This window comes from Vanellus vanellus (assembly GCF_965231255.1).
Source record: "Vanellus vanellus genome assembly, chromosome: Z".
Classification (NCBI taxonomy): Eukaryota; Metazoa; Chordata; class Aves; order Charadriiformes; family Charadriidae; genus Vanellus; species Vanellus vanellus.
The window spans coordinates 14389710-14414447 of NC_138908.1; positions in this window are offsets into that span (position 1 = coordinate 14389710).

The window sequence follows — 24738 nt, forward strand, 5'->3', positions numbered from 1 at the left end:
GGCTTGTCAATGCTAGCCAAAAAAGTTTTCTTCAATAAAGTATTACATTACAATTTCAAATTAAAACTAAACACTAAAATTTGTCAAAAAGGTTGAGGTTTTGTGTACAGTTTTTCAAATAGTTCTAGCTTTAATGTAAACATTTAACTGGTTAACTGCTTTCAAAATAACAGCAGAAATAGAAATGAGTATGAAATCTATTAACAAATAAAAATATATTTTCTCCCATTATACATTTATTTGAAATAATAACTTCATATTCTTTTCCATGTTGATATATAGGGTAAGGCTAATAAATTTTTCCTTTACTTTGTAAAACAGAAAAAAGTTTTCACTGTCATCACCACGGGACTAGTTTGTGTATTAAAACCATAATGAATGTAAGCTGTAAAGTAAATTTTATCTAAATTATTGACAGCTAAAGACTTTGCAAAGTTAAAAGGGTGAATAATTTTATATTTATTTTGTTTCTGTGTTGAATTCAGGCTCGTAGTACCTTAAACTGGGACTCTACTTCACCTGGTTTGGAATAATGTACATTTAAATAGAATTAGACTCATCAGGTATCAAACCATACTAATAAAAAAAAAAAGTGTTCATTGCTTAAGCAAATGTTCTTTCAGAGGGAAGAAAACAGGATACAAAATGCTTTCTTATCATGATTGTGCCAAAGAAAGGCTTGCTAAACAAAGCGTCTGCTAAAGTCTGCAGAGAGGTGGAGCCTACACACTCCTTCAAAGTCAAAATTAAACAATAGCGGTTCAACATTGAGTTTTATGCTGCATTTTTGCATAGACATATAAAATCTTTCATCATTACAATTACATATTGTATTTTATGCATAAAATTAATATTAATAAATATATCATCTATATTTCTCTTAAAATTATTTGTAGAAAATATTCTGTTCTCTACCCATTCAAAGGGAATAGATACATTTTAAGTAAAAATATAAGTTATAAGGAAAGTCTGGGAAAGGCAGAGATAAATAATGTAGCCATGGACAAAAGAAACCTATAGGTGACTGAGCAATTATTTTGGATGACAAAAGAGACATATTTTTTCAATAGCAATCATGAACACTGTAGGGAAGCCGCTTTTCCTCTTATCAGACTGCTGTGATATATATAAATAGTTTTGGGAACAGGCAATTACCTCACACATATATAAGGTTATCTTTTAACTGTGGACTTAAATATTGCCCATTCTAATAACTTGGATATTGGATATGTACCAAACAAACTCTAGCTCTATGAAGTCTAATGAAGTTTAACTGTATATCAAAGTGTTTACAGGATTAGGGTTTAGGATTTTCCTTTAGAATATAAATATTATTTCACAGAATCACAGAATCACAGAATTTTCAGAGTTTCCATCTTTTATTTTCCTTAGTTTAATAATCTTCTGAGAAACAAGCACTATGGCCTATAGCAATACCTTATATTTATAAATATGACTATTTTTTTCACATACAGGATGAATTGTCTTAATTAGAGATAATTAATCTTTTCCCTCTATGTGAGGAAAAAAATATATATAAAATATAGTTGTGAAGGGAAGTTTTGAGAGGTATTTAATTGGACTTTGATAAATATTAAATCTAATTTAATAATGTTCTTTCCATAGAATTCTAGCTCATATGTTGTCAAACAGGAACAAACGTCAAGACCTTTAGAGAAGGATGAATACTGGTATTGTGATGTTTTAAAAAATTTACACTATAGAGTAGCCCTAGAACATGTATGACAGAAAACAATGTATAAGTAATGATCTTTTTTAGGACTTGTCAAGACATTCCTTAGTTTGTAGGGGAAACTATGCTTTAAGATTTAGTGCATTAAATAAGGAAAAAAAGCTATCCAATTACATTTTATTTTAGCACTTGGATTTTAAGCCTGTAGATGTTAAACTGCAAATAGGACGAGTATTGAACAAAGGACAGTATAAATGTTGTTTCATTGTTTCCACCTAAAAATGCTTTTAGAAACTTTGGGATCTTTCACAACTTACAGAAACTACTGTTTGTAATAGATCTTTTCCAATCTCTTCCTGCTACAAAGTAAAAAAAAATATTGTATTCAGGAAACTACACTGACATGATTGCACTATTTCCAGAACTGCTAGAAACTGCCTTTGTAGACAAAGCAGCTATCCTGGAGCTTGCTGAGTGGTGCCTGCATGGCACCACCCTTTACTGCAAGGTCCTGAGGGATAGACTCCATCTCCCCTAACTTTAGACATTTAGGCTCCTTTTATAATCAATGAAGAGAAACAGACCTCTGGAATGCGATTCACACAGAATCACAGAATCACAGAATTTTCAGAGTTGGAAGGGACCTCTAGAGATCATCTAGTCCAACTCCCCTGCTAAAGCAGGATCGCCCAGAGCACATTACTCAGGACTGCATCCAGGCGGGTCTTGAAAACCTCCAGAGAAGGGGACTCCACACCCTCCCTGGGCAGCCTGTGCCAGTGCTCTGTCACCCTCACCGTAAAGAAGTGTTTCTGTGTATTTGAACGGAACTTCCTGTGTTCTAACTTGTGCCCATTGCCCCTCGTCCTGTCACTGGGAACCATTGAAAAGAGCCTAGATCCATCCTCCTTCAGCCCACCCTTTAGATACTTGTACGCCATAATAAGGTCTCCCCTCAGCCTTCTCTTCTCCAGGCTGAAGAGTCCCAGCTCTCTCAGCCTTTCCTCATAAGGCAGATGCTCCAAGCCCTTAATCATCTTAGTTGTCCTTCGCTGGACTCACTCCAGCAGTTCTCTGTCCCTCTTGAACTGGGGAGCCCAAAACTGGACACAGTATTCCAGTTGTGGCCTGACCAGTGCAGAGTAGAGGGGGAGAATGACCTCCCTTGACCTACTGGCCACACTCTTCCCTATGCAGCCCAGGATTCCATTGGCCTTTTTGGCAACAAGGGCACATTGCTGGGCCATGGATAATTTACTGTCTACCACAACCCCTGGATCCTTCTCCTCCGAGCTACTTCCCAGCAGGTCCGCCCCTAACCTGTACTGGTGCCTAGCATTCTTCCTCCCCAGGTGCAGGACCTTGCACTTGCTTTTGTTGAACCTCATTAGGTTCTTCTCTGCCCAGTTCTCCAGCCTGTCCAGGTCACGCTGGATGGCAGCACGGCCCTCTGGGGTGTCAGCCACCCCACCCAGTTTGGTATCATCAGCAAACTTGCTGAGGATACACTCTGTCCCCTCTCCAGGCCATTAATGAATATATTAAACAAAATTGGACCAAGTATTGACCCCTGGGGGACACCACTGGTTACAGGCCTCCAACTAGAATCTGTGACGCTCATCACAACCCTCTGAGTTCTGTCACACAGCCAACTCTCAATCCTCCTCACTGTCACCTCATCTAGCCCATACTTCCTCAGCTTCCTAATGAGGATGTTATGGGAGACAGTGTCAAAAGCCTTGCTAAAGTCAAGGTAGATGACATCTACGACTCTCCCCTCATCCAGCCAACCAGTTATAACATCATAGAAAGCTATCAGATTGGTCAAGCATGATTTACCCTTGGTAAATCCATGTTGACCACTTCCAATAACTTCCTGTTCCTCAACGTGTTTGGAGATGACATCCAGAATGAGTCGCTCCATTACCTTCCCAGGAACAGAGGTGAGACTAACTGGTCTGTAGTTCCCTGGGTCCTCCTTCTTGCCTTTTTTGAAGATCTGAGTGATGTCAGCCTTCCTCCAGTCCTCAGGCACCTCTCCTGTTCTCCATGACCGTTCAAAGGCAATAGAGAGTGGTCTAGCAATAATATCCGCCAGCTCTCTCAGCACTCGCGGGTGCATGCCATCAGGGCCCATGGACTTATGAATGTCCAGCTTGGCCAAGTGGTCTCTGACACCGTCCTCCTCAACTGAGGGAAAATCTTCCTCTCTCCAGACCTTCCCCTTTGCCTTCAGAGTATGGGATTCGTGAGGGACAGCTTTAGCAGTGAAGACCGAAGAAAAGAAGGCATTCAGTAACTCTGCCTTCTTGTGTCTTCCACCACTAGGGCACCTGTCTCATTCACCAGTGGGCCTACATTTTCCCTAGTCTTCCTTTTTCTTTTGATATACTGAAAGAATCTCTTCTTATTGTCTTTAACTGCAGTGGCCAAGCTGAGTTCTGATTGAGCTTTGGCCCTTCTCATTTTCCCCCTATATAGCTTTGTTATATCTTGATAGTCCTCATAAGTTGCGAACCCCCTTGTCCAGAGAATGTAAACTTTCCTTTTTTTCCTGAGGTCCAGCCAAAGTTCTCTATTTAGCCAGGAAGGTCATCTTCCCTGTCTGCTGGAAGAAAGATGATCTGTAGCAGGAGCACCAATATGATCTGTAAGAAGGTCTCCAGTATGTTTGAGTGATAATGCAAAAAGAGAACAAAATTAAATTCTCATTTAAATTGAGGGATTTCTCATCTGAAGTTTCTATGCTGCCTTGTACTGTGGAAGTAACAACTATTGCTATGTTTGCATTTGTAGTGTATTCCAGCTACCTGTAACAAACGCAGTCCAAAAATGCTCACTCAGTGCTAGTAGGGATACTCAGCTGCTGGAGCAGAAATCCAGATGTTCAGGGGGGAAATCAGGGGAGCATACTGCTGGCGGATTAGCACTCTAATTAGACCTTGTGCCTTTGCACCATCTGCAGGAACTAACTTTCTTCATGAGAGGTACCTGTGCTAAAGCTCACTTCATGTCATAGAATCATAAAATCATAGAATAGTGAGACTGCTATCAGGTATCCCCAAAGCCTTCTCTTCTCCAGGCTGAACAACCCCAACTCTCTCAGACTGTCCTTGTGGGAGAGGTGCTCCAGCCCTCTGATCATCTTCATGGTTGTTCTCTGCACTTGTTCCAACAGGTCCATGTTCTTCTTATGTTGGGGCCTCCAGAGCTGGACACAGTACTCCAGGTGGGGTCTCACCAGAGCAGAGTAGAGGGGCAGAATCACCTCTCTCAACCTGCTGGTCATACACTTCTGATGCAGCCCAGGGTATGGTTGGCTTTCTGGGCTGCAGTTGCACATTGCCGCCTCATGTTGAGCTTATCAACCAACACCCTTAAGTCCATCTCCTCAGGGCTGCTCTCAATCCATTCTCTGCCCAGCCTGTATTTATGCTTGGGATTGCCCCACCCACATGCAGGACATTTCACTTATTGAACTTCATGAGGTTTGTGCAGGCCCACCTCTCCAGCCTGGCCAGGTCCCTCCAGTGTGTTGACCACTCCATACAGCTTGGTGTCCTCGGCAAACTTGCTGAGGGTGCACTCAATCCCACTGTCCATGTCACTGACAAAGATGTTAAACAGCACTGGTCCCAGTACCAACCCCTGAGGAATGCCACTCATCACTGGTCGTCACTTGGACATTGAGCCATTGACCGCAACTCCTACAGTGGGCAGTTCTGAATTCTCGCAGTCCCTGCCTTTGCATTTTGAGACTTGGGTGGTGTGGCTAGAGCACTTGCCCATGAAGACTGCGGCAAAATAATAATTTGAGTATTTGAGCCTTTGAGTATTTCCCTCATTAGAAAAAGTCTGGGGAGCAGATGTCATTGTAAGTCTTTATTTTAAATAATCTAGGTGGTGGACGGTACTGGAACAGGCAAATCAAGAGATTTTCTTGTGCAGTTCCTTTGCCTGGAAACAGGTTCACCAACATTAGTGCCTCTCCTGAAGCACGTTTAGCTAGCGTTGTCCTAGAGGTCTCCTGTAGTTTAGAGCTAATGTGTCCATCATGTTGAGGAATTTCTTTCTTCTTTGTAAAAGAAGTAGTTAAAACAGAACTTGCAATGCTCTAGGGTGCTAATTGCTTCACCAGCTGCCCTCCCACACGTAAACAAGTGCAAGCAACCACTGGATGAAACTAACAAGAGCTATCATGATCTCAACAGCTGCATGTCTGATTGTTCAGCAATATTTTTCCTTGGGGCTTAGGATATAAACTGTGTGTATCGGCATGGGACCAAGCACATGCAGTAAGCACTTCTACTGATACTGCTTCTGGTGCAAGACAATATGAAAAATATTGTCTATTTGCTGCTGCTGCAGCTTCAGGGATATGTCAAAAAAGAGTATGCCTCTTTAAAGGTTGGTGTTGTATTTCTTTTTCTAGCGATTTGAAAAATGAAACTCTGAGTTATAGGAGCAGCTTTTGTTGATACAGTATTTACAGCTAAAACAATTATACTTCCTGCCTTTTTAAAACTTCTGACTGAATAACTCAACAAAAGTTACAAAGAGCAATGCCTATGTTGAAGAATTTCACATTTTTCAGCAAGCATGGACTGTGAAAATTAGACTGGAAAAGTCCCATTTTGGGAAATTATATTCCCCCCTCCCCTCTCCCTTTTTGGATAATACTGGAGTAAAGGACCTGTGTGAAATAATTGTTTTCTGGCACAAAACCTAACAAAAATACAAAATAAGTATTCTGATGTTTTCAAATGCCAACAAGAAAAAATAAATATTTGTTATCTGGTGAAGAGATCTCGTTACTCATTCATATTTTACCATAAATGACACAATTCTTTTTAGCTGTTGCTATTGGTCTTTCTGAAATCTTTTCTAGAAACACAGTACTTGAAGTATTGATCAATATTATAAACCACATATCTATATTTGTTTAAGAAGATTTTCTTTAAAAGGATTAGGTTGAAATATAACAAGCCATGGAACACATTGATTAAGACCAGTGTCTGTAGTAGCTGGCTAACAGGCTAACAATGACATACAGATCCTTCTCCCTCCCTCCTAACATTTTTCTTCTAATACTTGCTAATTCATCTCATTATAGTTATAAACTCAGATTCAGAGTTGTCCTTAAATCACATCAGAATCTTGCATTTAGTAGCGGCACAGGTAGCCTGGCACCACCTATTGCAACCATGTTCAAAGATTCTAAAATCTTTGCTGATTTACTCTGCTCACTAATTTAATAAAAATCAAATTACAGAATTAAATCACTGCAAGACTTGCCATGCTGTTTACTGATATCTAATATACATATATTTGCAAGCAGTCAATACCTTTGGTGCTAGGTACAACATCAGTTCTCACTACAACTCTCCAAGCGAAGCAGAGATCAGCACATCTGTTTTTGATGCAGAGTACATATGTAAATGTATCCTTCAACGTGGAGTAACTACCAAATCTTTTTTTATACTCAGAAAGTTTACTGTAGCATACAGCAAAGAAATATGAACAACCATCTAATGCACAGCCCCTCTACAGCTTTGAGACTCTCTTATAATAACTACTGGTAAACTATAGGAAGTGTCCTCAGAGTCGGCTGCGTAGGAACTGTATGGAATGATTGTCATGATAACCTTTCAGTCTTTGTGATCTTACAAAACATTCCTTGTATTAAAGTTACTTATCATAAACTATTATTAAACTGACAAGCCATTAAAATGTAACAATTAAATAACGTCATACTTTTAAATATTATCTTTACTTCTGATTCACTCCTGTAAATGAACGGCATGAAAAATTGCACTGCAGTGACCTGACACAAAATATGTAGGAGTCTCTGGTGTGTATTACCATCAACTATAAAAGGTTTTGCACCCGATTCTTGGATTCACTGCAAATGACATTAAATGTATGTTGCTCGAACTTAAAATGTTTGATCTTGATGATACAAACAACATTTTGTAAGAGAAAATAAGAATGGCATTAATATCTGCTAACTTATTCGTACTATTTCTAGGTTTTCAATGCCACGCTACCTTGAAAAGTGGAAAAAAAAAAGGCAAGAAAAACATTTGGAAAGCTAAAGTCTAAGAAGCTTTCATCTTGCTTAGTAAAACAGTACACCTGTTCTTGGCCATTTACAGCGAAGTAGTTCCACAGAGGTGCAAAATCTGCAGAAGTTAAAATATCACTTAAAACTATTGAAACTCAAAGGCTATACTGTAGCCAAAGAAATTCATGGCTTTATTAAAAGGCACAAAATTCCCATATTTCTTGAAGCGTATTGGTGGTAAGTATACTTTACCCCCAAATATTCAAAATACTCTACTAAAATTTGTGTAAAATTTTTATTCAAATAAACATAGGTAGTATAAAAGCCAAACTGGACTCATACTTCAAAATGAAGGCTGATGTTTATAACTCACTCATGTCTTACATAGCCCAACATAGTATGAATTTCATAGTACAAATATGTTCTGTTGTGTATCCGAGTTTCTTCTCCAGTCTTTGTCACTCTATCACTAATTTCTTCTATGCCTTTAATTAATTTTAGAAAAGAGATTGCACCTTTAAAACCAGTGATATGAGGTCAACAATTATCTAATGTATTCCTTTATGGCAAACTGAGTTCTCCATCATATTTTATATGCAAAAAATTGGACCAAGGGGAATTCATAACAGGTACTGATCCTTCCTTTACACAGTGTTCAGTTAAGCTCTTAAAATCAAAAGGAGTTTCTATGCAAATGTCAAGGTTTGGAGAGCTCCAGCTCCAGCATTTGAAGCTTCAGAAGTGCCTGGATTATCCAAGCCAACTAAAATGGCTTATAAAGACCTCTGCTGAGAAAAGCTGCATGAACCAGTTATATTATCGGCATGATCAAATTGGATTCCTCCTCTTCCTTTAGTGCGAGATTTAGCAAATCACAAAATACAAGGAAATTAACAAAACATATGGAATTTATTTTTGTCAGTGCACTAAATCCTTGCAGATGCAAAGTAAGAGAATAGACAGTAAAAAAAGGGGAGTGTCTTTCAGATGAAAAGATTTGCCCTAGAAGCAACAAATCCACAAAAGTAATTGGTCATCTCTTTCTAAAGGTCAGATTAGTCAACTATGGCCACTATTGAAAATTACTTATGTCAAATATTTGTAGCACTTAAAAACCTTACCTGTTGCATCCAGCAATATATGTAATGAAATTTTATTTTTTACATGTTACATTATTGTTTAAACAGCCTTGTGTCATTATACTTTTAAACCTGACATAGCGTCTTTCTAAAGGAAGAATTTATGGAGCAATCATTCCCATTCTTCCTCCATCCCATCCCATCCTCCCTCTTTCATAATAAATCAATCAGTTTGTTCAGTTCTTTTTAAATTTCCCAATTCCAAATAAAGAAATTATTTCTATTTCTAGTCATTACTGCCCAAGAAGCTGTGGTGGGATGTGGAGCCTGGATAATGAGGTGAAGTCTCTGTGCTCGAAGAATGATGAAGACTGGCCTTGCTGTTTCTTGTTGCAACCCAGGCAAGATAACAGACACGGGGTAGTTCTTTGTTTCTTCGAAAGGCTATCATGCCCAATGACTGACCTCTGCCTCTTTACCTGTGAAATGCATATTAAAGTTGACACCCCTGCATATGCTAATGAAGGTTATAGAGATCATGCTAAACATATATGACTATAGCACTCATCTCTCCACCCAAATCATACCACAAGTGACCTGGGAGGGGGGGAGGGAGGAACCTTGCAATTTTGGGGATAAAAGAAGGAGAAAATGACTGTTAAATTGGGAGAGAAGCATCTCAACACCCAATGGACCAGCCCATGGGCTGCATTCTCCTCCTCCACCCCAGGCAGCGATGCCTTTCTGGGTAAGCATCGCACCTTTAACCCTCTGGTGAGTGTTACCCCTGGGCTGCTGTTTTATTATTATTTTTGCTAGTAATATTAACCTTAATTAGTAGCACTGTTGTAGTCAGTGAATTTTTCAACAGCAATCTTGAATCTGGTCTGTTGCTCTCAATAAAATAACTAATTTCGATTTTTGTGAATATGAGACAGTGAAAAGTCCTTTGCTGGGGCTCTGATAGATAAATCAGTGGAAGTCCTGGGACTCTGACAGACAAATATTGAAACTACATTCCTTTTAATGTTACGTGGGACTCTTGACTAAAAGTCCTTGTTGTTTCTGATCGTTTTTTTTTTTTTCCTTGCTGAGCAAGCACTGTGGAGGGAGAAAGAAACAAATCCTGCAAAAAGGTTAATTCTTCACCAGCAGAAGTGGCCAGCATATGCTATTGGTCTTTGCCCGCAAGAGCAGACCCACAAATGAAGATTTCCTCACACTATCTACCTTAAACAAATCTCTGTTCCTCGTTGACCAGCTCCCCAGGCACATTGTTCTGTCCCTTGGAGCAATAACCATGGTGGTTCCAAATGTTCTTGCTAAAAAGTGAATAACTTGTCAAAAGCCACAAGTAAATTTTGGTAGACGTTCGGGATATTTCTGCCCTGCAGTCCAGAAAACTCTCTACGACTTATAGAAACCTACTTCACCTAACTTGGAATTAGCTTCTTCTGGCTCTGATAATAGTTTTTCAGTTTGTGATCAAATAGACCGCAAAATTCATCTGAGGCTTTGTGGCTGCATAGTTTGTTCTAAGGTCCATTCTGTGGTGGCTCTGCTACTATCATGATGACAGGTAGGTAATATATGATGCTGGGTACATCTGCCAGAAAAGTTAGATGGTGGTGGTTCATTAAAACTGGGTGGAGAAAATGGGTAAGGAAACACAGCCCAGAAATACGAGCACTTTATCACTTACGACCTTTACGTAAGGGAATGTGAAATGCTTCTGAAAATCAGTGGTGCACAGAGAGGGTGAGTGATACATTTCTTGGCCTTGCCATCAGGAACATTCTGCTGGGGGGCATGGGGCAGTGGGGTATTCTCCCAATCCTGATTTCTTCTAACTCTCCTGTGATGTTGCCAGAAATAACCTGCTCTGACTTCACCTAGCTTAACATCCAGTTTAAGCTAAGATGAAGCAGCAACAGCAGAAGTGAAATAGCTGGTGAGACAAATGTGGCTGTTCTGTGGGGCTCACGCTCTGCCCTGAGGTTTGCTTTTGATGTGGGCTGATTTGTTACAGACTTCAGGGACCCTCCTCTGCTTCCTATTTGCATGGACGAATTTTCTGAAAACATGCTAATTGCACAGTTGTCAGTTTCCTTTATGAACTCAGTCACAGTACTATCTCTGTCAAGGGCCTCTTGTAGCTTAAAAGCTCTTTGTTTCTTCGCCATTGTAGTTTTAATTTCTGCACCGCAAGAGTTGAAGGCCTCCCTTCTCCAGTAATAACTCATTAGCCTCAATCTTGGATTGTCCCCAAATGCATATAACTTATTTTCCTTTTTCCCCAGTATTTCTTAAAGCCTTCTGGTGCAGTTAGCACTTTGCCATCTGCTGCCTTCGTGACACTGCAGTAGGGAGCGACTGGTCTGAGTGATGTTTTCTGAACCATGATGAAAACTGTGTTTGTGTTCCCATTTCTCACTGTGCTACTCTAACATGCTACATTCTTTCTCCTGATCTATTACTGCCTGTCTTCAGTCACTAAATGTGGTATCTTTCAGGCTAGACACTTGCAGTTTAAGTGTACTCATCTCACTGTCCTTTCTCCGCTAATTCCTCTCATCTCCCTTTTCCGCTCACCACTGAGTAATAACTCACTTCATCTCTACCTGCTGTTTCCACATTCCACGGTTTATTTATCACGTTTTTCACTATGCAAGATGACATGTTTTATTCCAGACCACTGCTTATTGGCATCTTGTCGTGAAGCAAATACCTTTGCACCCTTTTCTCAACTTTAATGCTGCTTTAGAGTCATAGAAGAAAGAGGACTATGACCCAGTGGTTGTGAAGGGGTATCGGCTGTCTCTGTCTCAGTATAAAAAGAGTCTCTGTACCAAATTTTGCTAGGTAATTCAGAGAAGAATGTCGGGAATGGGTGAAAATTATAAATACATTGTATTAAGGTAGGTAGTTTCAAACCCACTGTGTCTTCCTTGGTGATCTAAGCTTGTGATTTTCTGTGTCTCAGGAAGGAGGAGGTAAGGCTACATTTTGACTCACTTTCCTGCTGGAACCTGAGCTTCATTTCCAAATGACTTGAATTGAGTGGGAATCACAGTTAATGAGAGCTCAGGCCGGACAAGGGTCCTGGATTAATAGCTTCAAAGATTCTGCCCAGAGTAGAATTAATTTCTGTACCACTATGCTGCAATACAGAACTGTCTGTGAGTCCATTCTGGCTGGACGGACTCCATTCTTTATATCCTAGCATGGGGCTTTTTGGGGGTTAGCCTTTCAGTCCATCACAGCCTGGGACTATCTCTGCCCTCTAGGCTCTCACTGTGCCTGGGAAATCCTAAGTCTGATTCATTCCACCATCACTCACTTTGCATGTGAGTGTGAGACACACAATCTGTGTAGGCTTATTCTCTACCCATAAGAAAAAAGTAAGACTTCCTCTGCTGCAGAGCATGGTTTAGCGTATACTGAAAAGTTACCAGGAATTCATCTACAAGGCTCTGAGAGAGATAACATTACACTAGAGTAATCACATTGACTTCATGGACTATACTGATGGAACAGAGGGCAGTTCAGGCTTTGACCTTTCACTGATACGATCCTTCAATACATAAGTACCGTCAGTGACCTAACAATAAACTCACACGCATTTGGCAGAGTTACTGCTGGGTGCCATGAGGGCATGCTCGTATTTAAACTTTAAGAAGAACTTCAGTGTTTATCTCATTTGCTGACTTTCTTACTGTTAAAAAAGTATTTCTGTGCTGGTCAGAGGCTAGAGGAAAATTACTTTTAAACTCTGAATTGCAGTCTTTGTTGTGCTTTAAGTTTTTAATGGAAGTGAGAAGGTTTAAAAAAGAAAAGCACTATTTTTTGTCCTCTCTCTTATCTAGGAAATGATTTGGTCTGTCAGTTTCCAACTAGTCCTGTTTATGATGTATTAATTTAATGTCGTTTTAATGTAATGCAATCACACTATAAGAGTAACATATCCATGACTGGACAACCTCTGATATCTGAGAGTACACTGTAATGTACAGTTACTTTGTTAGTGTTTCCATGCTGTAACAACAATGACAAATTTTGTTAGCTCCTCATGGTGCACAGTGGATCCAGTTCTGATGTCATTCAGGAGTAGCCTCAGAACAGGAGAAGGTTATCATCACAAAATTTTCCCTCTTTTTAAAAGCAATGGACAGAATAAGACATATGTACAAATCATGTCACTTATGATGTCTATTAAGGTTTTCACAAAAAAAAGAAATAATGCCTTTTGATCAGCTCTGCTGGCTTGTGCTACAAAAGACTAAAAAGCTGGCCCTAACAATGCTCTTAGAAATTTGACAAATTTTATCTCTGTCATCCTATTGAGGAGAATAAATTTTTGAAAGCTCTTTCTTCAACTTTGCAAACGTTACCTCCTCAGCAGTGTTTGCAAGCAATGACAGATTCTCTCCTAAAACTCTACTAAAACAATCACTGACTACTTTTAAAGCCATGAGTGTCAGAAGCACATCTAAGAGATTTTACCTGTACACAGAAGATCCTTCCACTCTTAATAGAGACTTCTGGTAAACTGAAACTGAAATTGGGAGTGCTTCCTTTCCCAAAGAACTAACCAGAGTGTAGGTAACTTCAGATGACTCTGCTCTGGTAAACAATTGTCTTACAGGATATGACCACTTGAGTTAAACATGCTATTTAGCTGAACACCATAAAAGAATGACTTTGCGCCCATATGCCGTGACAGCCCAAATTTGACACCACAAATTTTAAATTTTAAGATCACTCAAAGTAGGCTTGGTGCTGCAGTTTTCCTGAAAATAGCTTCAGCACAGCCAAACCCCAAACAATGATCCCTTCACTACTGCACTTGCTCTCTAAGCAGAAGAGAATTTCAGCTGGCCGTCACTACTGCTAGATGTCTAAAAACATCTTGAAGTGAACATTTTATGCAGCTGCTGTAGCTTCATCAATGCTTGCTAGTTTGTTTTTTGGGTACAGAAGTGGTCTTTGGTACGGAAATGACAGTAATAGGTGATCAGTTTCTCAAGGCAGCATGGTCCATAGCCTTAGCTCTTGTATATGATACTCTTCCAGTTATGCCTGTGTCTGAGCTCAAGGCAACGTAATAGGGAAATGTTAGCAATTACCGCCAAGTAGGTAAGGAATCTAAGGAATGACTAATCTCTAGGTCTGAATTTTTTTTTTTTTTCTGAGAATGGAAAATATATTTTGGCTCATATTATTTCATCTGCATCTAATTATGAGGCCACAAGTTAGTTTATGCTTTTAGTAACCTGGTAATCCTAGATGTGGAATGATAAGACCAAATGCTATTGTTATTATGACCCTGTATGTTGTGAAGCATTAAGCCTTTGCTTAGTTATTCCCACAAAACCCTTTTTGTGCTTAAAAGTGCCCCAATTTGAAATGAAAATCAGTTTTTCTTTTAATAGTTTATTTTATCTGTTAATCATACTGTTAATTTTTTTATATGCCGGCCTTTGTGTTTGAAATTTTAATTTGTCCTGAGACAAATATGCTTCTGCCACTATATTAACAACAACTTGTAATAATAGCAGCTGTAGTAGTAGTAATAGTAGTAGTAGTAGTAGTAATATTGATGATATTATCAGCCTAGAGGAGGAAAGGCTTAAAATCCAGAATAGAGAGGAAATGTATCCACATAAAAATTAAATTTGAGTTATACAGATTTTGGGTACTGGCCTTATATATACTTAAGCTGGAAACAAACAAACAAAAAAATCATATTTGACCGTAACTGTTCAGAAAGTACAGGAAAGAAAATATTTTTTGTTGTTGTTGCCTCAGAGTTATGAAAGAGTTAACAGAACTGTGAAATGAAAGGGTATTTGGTTAACCTTAGGTAGAGAAAAAAAATGGTTTAGCTAGGTACTGCTGAGGCATAAACTGCCAGCTACCCCAACAAGAAAATGAAGACAAACTGTTGGATTTCTGCTGTTGGAACAGCATAGAGTCTTGTCCTGTTACCGGCAAGTGCAAAGTCGTGGTTTCTCTTTCCTTCTTCCTCGGGAGGAGTGTCTGTTGTCTGATAATATGACTGAGTCCATGTGTCACTTTCTTCTTCATTGGGCAATAATTTATTTCACTCTTCCTTTTTCAGGCATCCAGTGAGAAGGAATCACATTTGCGATCTGTAGCCCTCATTCAAACTTGGACTAAATTATACTCAAGTTTGAAATAGCGCTTGCCTAAAGGCAGAATCAGTGGGTGCAGGAGCATCCTGGTTCTTAAAGCGGTGCACACTGTGGCACTGGAAAGGAAAAACTTTCCATTTGCCTGTGGTATATTAACATGCTTCAAAAAAACCCGAAACCCAAACCAAACCAAATCAAACAAACAAACAAAAAAGGCTTTTATTAAAGGGAAAAATGGAAAGCAAAAAAGAAACAGCAACTACTGCTTGAATAAAATTAGTAAAAATAAGGTAGTTGTAAGGGAATGCAGAATGCCATCAGGGAGAAAAGCTTTTCACTTCAGAGTCTGGAAATTTCTGTTACATTTCTTTTACTGGAATTTGCCAGAATTTCCAAATTAAAACTTTTGTGGGAACAGAGCTGTTTCTCATGAGATAATAATAATAATAGTAGTAATAAAAACAATATTAAAAAAAATATTCCTGTTATCATTATTATCCAAATGTTCTAGTTATATATTGAATTAAGTATTTCAATACTTTCTGTTCTAGTGTTTTATAAAACTTCCAAGACTGTTTTTCAAATCAGCATACACCCTGGCATTATTATAAATTACTTTTATTTCTAAATAGTTAGTTCAAATCTAACATTAGAACAGAAAAATGTTTTAATATCAACAGTTCTAAAGAAAAGATCAGGCCAACTTATCATAGGCTTTACAAATCAAACTGAAAATTCTGGAAAATGCAAGTATATTTCAACATCTCTATTCATAGTACAGCAAAAAACTTTGGAAAATGTAACACACTTTTAATGACTTTTTTGCATTAAATGATATCAAAATCGATAATTTTAAGACCAAAATTATCAATTTCTCTCTAGAAAGCCAATCCAATAACAAATCTTTTCTTGCTGTAAATAGGCCATAGAGAAAAGAAGTCACATCCTCTTCAATGCTTTACTAACCTGCTATAATGCGTCTCATCGAGGGTAGTCTGAGGGAGTGGGAAGGAGACTCTTCTCTGAAATGACAGATGGTAAAGAAGTTGGAAAGATTTGTGCCTGCACTTGCAATTAAGGTAATTTTAAGCACGGCTTTCTCAGCTGAAGGTCCCTCCTGGCAGAAGCCACTTAGAGAAAGCTAGACAGAGGAAAGGTTACACAGAGATGCAACCAAAGACCATGCTAAACATTCCTTGAAAAAATGAATTTCGTGGCATTTTTAAATTTTCTTAAAATAGGTTTTATAGACACACAGAGTTAAAGATGCGAACATTTTCAATTCCAATAGGCAAGTTGCTCAGATGTTATGTGACTGAATTTATTTCCTTCCTTGCATGACTGTTTATGTTACTGTGAGATTTAAAACCTGGCAACATGGCTGTTCCTTGCCTGTACCACTGCGTTACAGCCAGAGGTTGCAGTTTTTCCTCACTACTGGCGTCAAGGTGGAACCGCAAACAGGTCAGAGAGGTTTGATGGGTCTTTGCTGACTGCAGTGCAGCTACACTTTACTGTCTCCTCCTGCAGACACTGACAAAGAGACTGTGGAGGAGGACCCAGGGTTGTTTAACACTCTCTTCTCTCTCATTTGAATATGTCTGCGCTGACTAGTAAGTTAGAAATGTTTCAGCTGAGTTTGTTTACTGTTTGCCAAAAGCTTAGGAGAAATCCAGCTAACACAGGACAGACATCCTCTGGAGGATGACGCTGCTTTAGCTAGGCTCTTTCCAGGACCGGAGATAACTTTACGTGCAGCTTGCCCAGGTACCTCTATGCTTCACTGCAGGTAGACAACCCTTATACGGGATGAAAATAAAAATGTTGATGAAAGTGGGCTTTTTCATCAGTGGTTTTTCTTGAAATGCTTTCTTTGAAAGGATTCCTGTAGTGGAACTGTATCAGATGATCAGCCATACTGAATCATATGCTACAGAAATCACAGGCCAAGTGTCTAAGCTGATCTAAGCTCAAATGCTCTGTGTTCAGAGTTCTTATTGTCAGAAGAGCATTGATGCAGATATAATACTTGGCTAAATATATTTCTGTATCTTGTTCATCCATTACTCCATAGGCTGTTTTCCTATTGCAGATAATTTTATAGGTGACACCTAGGAGTGACAAATGGGTTTATGGAGGGTTTTTTTTGCATCTGCCAACCAAAAGAAATTCACTAATCCTTTTACTCCAAAATAAATCATGTAGCTCATGGTTAAAATGAGTTTAAAAAAAGCAGAGAACATTTGTGAATTTCCTATCTGTTACAGCAGTTGTCTGACTCTATCTCCTTTGTCATTTGTTATAAAACCTGTGGAAGGACCTTGAAAGGTGAGATAGACCTTTTTTTTTTTTTGAGTTTTGCTAGTATATTTGCCACTTATGTGATCTTTATTAAACTTCCAGATTTTGTCTGGAAAATGTTATCATAATTCTGATAGGCTACAACACAAGTCAGAAGCTAAGTTTTTGTCGCCTGCATACATTTATGTATACTAAATTTCACATTGTGCTCACTTGGCTTTTTTCCTGGTGTGATTATTATTGACTAGTGTGGAAGCCACATCTTTTTGTGGCTGAAGAAATGAGGCATTTGACTGGGACTCAGAAGACCTATACTCTATTAACGGTTCAATTTCTGCTTCTTCTCCAGTGCCTTTAGCTGCTCTTTTTTTTTGAAAGGAAATCAACATGTCTGCAGCAAGTGCTTAGGCTGAATGTCCTGTAACGGGACTCTCTGTCTTCGGTAAGAATGCAATAACAGTTTGAACAGTTTGAATTAGTGACATTTGCTTCCATTACTGTGCATTAAAAAATGATATTGATTTGCTAACTGCAAGCATCCATGCATGTTTACTTAGATCTCTTCTACACTGAAACAAAAACCAGTAAAGAGAAGGCTAAATTTTTAAGCTATGAATAATGATAAATTTTCACGGGTTTGGAAGGTTTTTTATAGTTAAGTTATGCGGTGAAGTTTTTGGTATTAAAATTAAGTGGGTAATAATGTGCATTTCAAAACTGACAAACAAGATCAAAACAGAACAATAAATTAAAAAAAAGAAACCACTCGAAACCAACTTCATTTTCATAGTCTTCTGACTGAAGTTGCTAGTCTGATGAGCCATACCTTCTTCAACTTGCTTTTTCTTGAATTTTCATTTTTCCTAATCTTTCCATAAAGTGTAAAATGCAGTTTGGAAACCAGTTATTTACTCCCTTTCTTCCTGTCTCTGTTCCTTAGGCTGTATAGGGTAATACATGATATCATACAGAAGTTGTGTTCAGAAGAAAAAGTAAAATCTTAACTGTCAGAGATTTTTAAAGATGATAAACAAAAAATATAAACATGAACATTTAAATCAGGATTTTTAATACCAAGGAAACATACAATTAGTCATGCAATAAAGTATTTCAAAAGTAAAGAGAAAGCCAGTGAAAATGAAGAAATTTAGTGTTTAACTATGAAAATGTTAATTGTTATACTAAATTCATCACTGAAAAAAGATGCCTGGGTGTCTTCCCAAAATGATTAAAAGTGGTAATTTCATCTCCAGAGCTATACCTTGATCTGTGAACTCCAAACCGAATTTAATATTGCAAAATAAAATTTTCAAATTAATTGGGATTATCTTCAGGACAATATGCTCTTTAGTGAATGTATTGTACAGAACACATTGAAAGCAAAACTAAAATGTGTTTATATGTCACATATAGAAGCGGTGGCAGAAAAACTAACATCATAATCTTGAAAACTTTTTTTTTTTCACTGTTAACAAAGTGAATACTGATCATGGCAGTCCTTAATATGCTATATAATTTGTCAAAGTTATATCCATCAACAAAGACTGAACATTCACCGCGTTTGTTTTGGGAAGACAGTATTGCAATTCAATCTGTCATTGGTTTTACATATTACTCAGTAGTAAAATTATATAATTTAACCCTTTGCATGATACTAACAATCAGCTTCTTTAAACACCAGTAGATTGTATATTATGAAGCACATTACAGCTGTATTATTAAAATTTGGGATAGAATTAGCAAATGAAATATATTGTGAAATGGAATGAAATGGAAGTCTTGTCAAGAGTCACTGGCTTACTCCATTAACATTTAACCATGTCAATGTCTTAAGATTTAGCTTGGCACTTCCCACTTTTCCAAAAATTAACAAAAAATTAATTTCAAATTATTATTTAGAAATATAGAAAGACTTTAGGATTGAATTTTGACTAAAGTGAAAATTTACTTTTTAACTGCAACAGTATTTTCAATGCACATCTTACTTAGACATCCATTTAAGTGATACTCCATGACAGCTGAGGAGGTTAAACCATGGAAGATGTAGAAAAGTCTGAAATTATGTTTAGTGTAATTATATTAATTTAGCTTAAAGAATAGTATCTGTATGTCACAAACTATATTTGCTGTCCTAGAATGGATGAGAATGTAGTGTATTCCATGATCTGAGGTTATTTGTATGTATTGGATGTTCTCTGACCATCTTCATTGTGAAGTGATATTTTCTGTTCATTGTGAGTGTTCTAAACCTTAAAATTTCACCCTTCATTTTGACTGCAAGATTGCTAATCTAGAAACAAACTGGGTGACTTGGAAAATTTACATGCCTTTTCTCTTCTTTCAGTGTGACATCAAGAAGAGGTTTTATACAGTTTAAATCTTATACAAAATATTGAAAATTCCTTGACAATAATCACCTGTGGCTGAAAGTCTCCTAAGTTATAGGACAATTTTGGTTTTACTTTTTTTCTTTTCTTTCTCTAATTAACCGTTATTGTGGTGATGTGAATACTGAATTTTACTAATGTCATGCATAAAAACACTTATTTATGCAGATTAGGTGAAGAAAATTGCAAAGAAAAAAGGAGGCAAACCATGAGCTGATATGCTGAGTTAATGCTGTGGGTAATGAACGGCAGAAAGGACAGTAAATAGCGCACTATTTGCTTAAATGTAAAACTCAAAAAAATCTTAACGTAGATCCTGTTGAAGTAGCAAAAATTTTTGCACGTTTTATATTATTTTATTTCATTTTTTTTCTTTTTTAAGACACTAACAAACATTATATTCTCAAGTGTATACAGAGTTCTGGGAATTTATGTATTTTGCAGACTACGGAGGAAAACCATAGACCTGCTACAGCAATACAAACTGCCAGAAGAGTATTCTGGACAGAGACACTTTCAAGTTGAGTACTTATTTACAAGTATTCAGTTCTGCCGTCCACCTGCTCAGGAGTAAAGGCAGCCTCGGTCATCACCAGAGCACCCCCTGTTAAGATTGCCCCAAGATACAGAAGCATAAGAAAAAAGTTAATTTGCTCTGGAATATCAGTACATTATTTTCCATAATGGGCGAGCAATGTCTCTGCTGTCTAAGACTTCAACAAATTGATCTTTATGAGGTTACCACTATTTTATTCCATATGAAATTCTTTTATGAATCTCTATTCTCTAAACTATATGGTACCATTTTGTACCTTGCATAGGTATTTTTCTGATTAAAAACCAGGCTAACATATGGCTACTTTGATTTACACCCATGGTTATTAAAAATGAAATGAGCAAAATTGAACTGTAAGATAAAATAATATGCTTTCTGCAGTGGTGGCTTGTTCTCCACATATAAAATTATCTCTACTTCTTACCTCAAATCTAAGGAAGCTACACAAACCTTAAATAAAATCCAGCTCTTTCCCCTTTGTTTTTGTAATATTCCAAGTATGAAGAAGTGCACAGAATACCCAAATACACAGTACTGCTTTCATAGTGCAAAGATTTAGCAACAGATTTCTCAAAGGGTTGTGAAACAATGAGTGCTAAGGCATTTAAAAGCAAATATGATCAACTGCCTTCATATTTTCTCAGAATTCTGTCAATGCACAGAACAGACCCCTTTAATGAGCAAAGATGCACAGAAATAAATCTCATTATCGGTACCTAGTTGCAAAGACACACTGTGAAGATAGTGGGGTTTCATGCAAGCCATTTCAAATGCATTTTGAACAGTAGATATGCATGCATATAGAGGAGAAGGCACAGGAAAATTATTAATTTAACTGACCTAACAATGTTAAGAGAGTGCCAATAAACTAAAATTTAATTCTTTGGATGCTTCAGGAATAATCAGTTCAGGACATCAAAAACTGAAAGTATATTTTTGGGGAGTGTTGGTTGTTCCACTAGAATGCAGAGCAGCATTACTGAAGAAGTCATTTCTGCTATCATCTTCCATAGCCAAGATGCAGAAGAAAGGTAAAAATGGAATGGGAACTGAATTTCTGCAAAACAAAAAGATTCAACAGGCATCTTCAGGTACAGTCCTAACTGGCCATTTAATATCTGTCTGGACCAAGCTTAGAAGCTGTCTGCTCAAAGAAATGTTGGGAAAGAGATTAAATCCTTCACTCTTGAGCACCACCACAGATAAAATATCAAGAAAGATGCACTCAGTAAAAGGGTTTTTTGTAAGGAGAAGTGGATGTGAACTAACTTAATGGCAGCCCCAAGGGAACTTTAATTGCAGTTCAGTTTCCCCTTTCTCATGTCAGGAATAAAGCTCTATTCTGCTGTTTGGTAGCTGTCACTGGGAGTCTGCACTGGGTTTTGGGGAGCCATGCTGCAAAGGGTAATAGTGAATCATGTAACAGCTCTTTAATTGCCTTTTGCTCTATTAATATGTTCGTTTAATTTGCTCTTCTAAAAAAATAGCACATAAGTTCTCCAAAATTTTGTATTGCAAGGAAACTCATTAAGAATACATAAGTTTTGTGGCAACAAACTTCTGTGAGTCTTTCATCCACCTTATGTCCTGTGATATTTTCAGACTATATTTTAGTTACACAAAGCTTTTTACATTGATATTTTGAAGGGGTAAAAAAAGTGTTAGGGTAAAAGCAATATATGAGGGTTTCCTTTCAAATTAATGTGTCATACTAAATACCTAAAATTATAGCTTGCTGTCAAACTAACTTAACTATTTAATTTTGTCATTTGGTTCCTTCAGTCTTTGTTTTTTTTGGAGGTATACAGCTTAATAAGAAATTACCATTCTAAAGGATCAGTAACACTTATAAGAGACAATGTTTCCTATGACTTTAATAATCTTCAGACAGCATAAAGTTGGTGTTACTATTAGTTCTCTATGGTACCTGAACTCATTGCTTCATATTCTTTTTTTTTTTTTTCCCCAAGTTGCTCAGCCTGGTTTTATTGCTAATACTGTATTCTGTATTCAAATCAGGAATGTAAGTTCTTCACAATATAACAGAGCTGCACAGATGAAAAGTTCCATAAAGCTGGACATGGCCATAACTAACAAATTGTCAGAGAAGATGGATCAGCCAGCATTCAGGTGGCCTTGTTTTCAAGCAAAATAGAAAATGTTAAGGAAAATATGCAAAAGGGTAAAAAAATTAAATGACATTTAAGAATCTTGTTCCTCAGTTTTAGGGAACTTATGTCTGCTGCATATCTTCTGTTTTAAATTGTAGGGCACACAGTGTTCAAATCCCACCAATTAAGTTTATGCATGTTCAGTCTATTTCTCCCCCACCATTCAGGGATAAAGCAGAGTTTTTGGGAGCCTAGGAAGGAAACTTATGTGTACAGTAGACAGCAGCACCGGGAATAAATCTCACCCTGGCCATCACTGGGGAAAGACTTTTGTTATATCCCACTAGAAAAGCATTCTGGCACTTTGCAGTGAGAAGTACTGGAGAAACAACTTTTCTGTGCTCCCATAACTGCCCTCCCAGGTGCCAGCATCATTTTCCCCTCACTTTGTCAGCACCGGTCATCAGTCTATGCCTGCCTTTATAACAGGGTTATGTCAAAGCAGACAGAGAGCTCAGCAGACTTCTCCTATCTAAATCATTACAGCAGGGCCTCACCTAAGTTGCAGCCAAGAGCCAGATCCTGAATTACCTCAAACTGATGCATCTCCACCAAAAAACCACCCCCATATATCCCCAGGTGAAAAAAAACCCTGAAGTCCCTCCAATTCGTCAGTGACAGATCTCTTCCATGAGGCAGTAATGACACAAAGAAATCTTGCAATTAGTTTTTATTTTATTAGGTTTCATTCTGTCTTTGCTAAACACATTTAACTCTTTGTCAAGAGGAGTCTTGCCTAAGTGTCTTGGCAAGTGCATAGAAATCAATTAATATGTAGATTTTGACATTCAGGGCAGGATTCTACCGCAAGAGATGCAGATTGCTTGTAAATACACTTGTTAAAAGTTAGTTTTTTGCAATCATTTTGAACACTTCTCAGCAAGTGACTGTTGAGAACAGGATCTATCTTACATTTCAGCAAGACAGCCAAACAAGAAGGTGAAAGTAACTTCTCGTGATTCAAGTCCATTTTCACCACGCTAGAATGATGACATTCATCAAGTATGTCCACAAGGACATACCTTTAGGTAACTCAGCTTGAGTTCTTAGTAGTTTACAATGTATCTGGATTTGCCTTCCAGCCCCTGAATCGTACTGTACATGGAGCCATCCAGGCAAAAACCTAAAGGAATCAATTCATAACTCATCATTCTGCCCTTACCCTGTTTCCCTCCCCTTTTTACCTTTTCAGTAAATCATTTAAGTGATTTATTGCTCATGGTCTTTTAAAGTACAGCAGATAAAATGCAGAGACAGTATTTTAAATTAAATCCTCAGGATGAAAAAGAAAAAGTGGAGCCTAGAGCTTTATCACAGAATGTTAGTTCAGTTTGCATGAAGCCGTGCGGGTTACTAATATTTTCACTAGTTTCTTGTAAGAAACTACTTCTCATGGCCTGGGACTCTATGAGAGTAATGCAGTCATGTTTTGGAGCTGGAGGAAGGAGAACACTTCCCACCTGGGTTACTGCCCCATCAGCAGCATCCTTTCGACGACTTCTGCAGAAACTCAGCCTTATCATGAGACTGTCCTCTTCACTGCTGTGGTTCAACATGTTATTTGAATGCCAGATCTGTCCAGAAGACAGAACTGCTCTTGAAACCTCACCCCTCTCCTCACAGGATTAGGTATGTTGCTATGCGCAGGGTTCCAGCAAGACCAAAGTCTCCTTGCATTTTAAGAGGCTTATTTGAGTTACAGTTAAGCTATTAATGTTATCTTTTCACTACAAAGGTGACAGATGATAATTTTTAATTTGCGTAAGAATGATAAAAACGTGTTCTGTAATTTTCTATATACTGCTTTTACTTAAAACACCAAACAGATCTACAAATAATTTTACTAGCTAACACACTCTTATAAAAGTTGTTTAGAGAGGGGAAATTTGTGACAGATGACTCTCTGTCTAGCTTGGGTGAGCAGTTATTAAAAGTAGAGTTTCAGGGATTGAAAGGGTGTGCTCTAAGTATTTGCGATTTAACTGTCATTTAAATTCAGGAATAAGAGGAGAGAGGGAATTCCTTGTCGTCCTAATTTACACTTTTGATTCTAAAGGGTGTTAAATTAAGAAAAGAAGAGAAAGACATATAAGAACTTAGGCAGAGTTAAGTAAATATTTTCTGGAGTAAAAGCTGGAATAAAAGTACACATTGTTGACATTCCATTTTACTTGCCTAAACCAGCTTTCATTCTACCTGTATTTACCAAGAAAAAGAAAAAACCCTTATTAATATTTAACTGAATTTCTTCTCTCTTTTATATCTGTGCATGCAAGCCTGGCTGCTCCACAAATGTTCAGTGGAAGGGAGGAACAACACAGGTTATGAGGGT